Genomic DNA, 2,122 nt, shown 5'->3' on the forward strand with positions numbered 1-2,122 from the left:
CCATGCCACCTCTATCATTGTGTTCCAAATGTCCAGTATTTCAGGAATCATCCACAGATTCATGGGGACTGGATAAATATCCAGATTCCGAAACCCAGTTTCTGACTTAACAGAATCTGAATTTGAGACAAGGATATCTGTATACATTTATAAGCAATAGAGGCGATTCTTGTGATCAGCTTATTTGAAGAAATACATAGGCCATTAGTTCCCCAAAAATGTGTGCACATAGCATTGCCTGGAAAGGTTATGAGAAAAAAAATTTCTGGCAGCAGCCTTCAGTAAAATTTCTGATTTAGTGAGTCTGGGGCACCACCCAGGAGTTGCATTTTTAACAAGCACTTCCCAGCTGTTGACTGTGGTCCACCCTTTGTAAGGAAACACTGGTCTAGAACGGAATGAACCACCATCTCCTGCACCCTCTGGACCTCCATCTCTCTGTCTTTCCCTTCCCAGTCTCCTGTCAACCTCCATTCCAAACAGCCCTGGAATCCATGCCCTCTCTCCTCCATGGCCCTGGGGTTTTCTAAAATGTTTTGGGAGAGATACAGACATTCTGAAGTTACTTAGCCTTGTGGCTTAAATTACTATTAATTAGATATTAGAAGGAAAAGTGAAGATTTGGAGAAAATTAAAAAGATAGGGAGAGAGGGAAAAGGGGGAGAGAGTAAGGAAAGAAATAGAATATTGATTAGTTTGTTTAAGTGCCAGAAATGAATATGGATGTTCAAAAGATTCTGGAGTCAGAAAGTCTAAATGTGATGTATCTCTCCTACATGTTAATGGAGAGAACAAATATAGCATAAGCCTCTTCTCTGACACTGCAAGATATCTGTGCACCACTACAGAAATTCCTGGCATCTTAGAACAGGAGGGATAGACGTTTAGGTAACCCTGAGATATACTCCAGGGCCTCTCAACTCACATGTATTATAAGGATTGTAACTCTCTTTGAGAAATAAATAATTTCTCCTCTAAAGTAGAAACTGGAAAAAAAAAAAAAGGAACAAAGGAAAGGGGCAAGCGGAAAGAAATAAAAACATTTATCCAGGCAAACTGAAAATGATTGTCCAGATCCAATACAGCCTACATCCGATTTTTCTGAATCATTAAGCCTCCCAATTGCCTGTGTGCAACTTCCCCAACTCAGCTACAATCGTCAGTGAGGGAAACGTGCCTCAGAGCAAATGTGTGAAGTCAGCAGCAGGAGGATTTGAGGGTGGGAGGGGCAGGGGAGAGAGATGAGTGAGAACAACAGCCCCCTGACTGTTCATACTGTTCGGACAATGGCATTTGCACAGCACGAGGTGGGAGGCATTAAGTTTTGTCACCAGTAATGCCAATGATGCCTGGTGGGACTTCCACGCAGCCCCTTCCCGGAAGCACTCCACTTCCTCTCCTCTAATGAAGCTAGTTCTTCCTCTCTCTTTCTTAGAATCCTCTCAAGCATGGGAAAACATGGACAAAGTCTGACTTTTCACTTTGACTCCTTTCTTTTTAGATGCAGTTTAAAAATGGTCCTCTTTGCTGCCTGTTATGGAGACAATTCAGGACTTGTTTCTGGTCCAGTGCAAAGAACTGAGTACTGGGTGACCCATCTGAATGATTCTTTTGAAAATGCGTCTATGTTCATATCACGCAAACCACTGGACCCCTTTTCTCCCATCGCAATTTTTCGTGGCTTCCAAAGCTCTTCTAGTAAAGACTAAACTTACTCAAGGGCCTGCAGGGATGTGTCCAATCCAGCCTCTACAATTGTTGAGGCTTGCCCATCTCCCACTCGCCCACCATATAGCAGCCCTCTTTTACCCACCACTGTCTAGTCAAGGCTCAGCCGAAATTTTATTTCCCCAAGAAGCTGTTCCCAGGACCATGCAGGCCCACTGTGAGATGCTTATTATCTCTTCACTCCTTCGTATCACTTATTACTGTCGTAATTAAAATAGTAACCATTATGGAATTGTTGCTTGATATGACTGTTAAATTCTCTAGTAGAATGCCAGCTCCATGAAGATAAGGAACTACCCTTGTGTTTAGCACCCCCAGGATTTAGTAACATGTCAGGGGCCCCATAAACATATTTTGAAAGAATATTAAATGGAGGTGAAGAGAGTTTATAAGA

The sequence above is a fragment of the Propithecus coquereli genome, unplaced genomic scaffold, assembly GCF_000956105.1.
Source record: "Propithecus coquereli isolate 6110/MARCELLA unplaced genomic scaffold, Pcoq_1.0 Scaffold89, whole genome shotgun sequence".
In the NCBI taxonomy this organism is placed as follows: domain Eukaryota; kingdom Metazoa; phylum Chordata; class Mammalia; order Primates; family Indriidae; genus Propithecus; species Propithecus coquereli.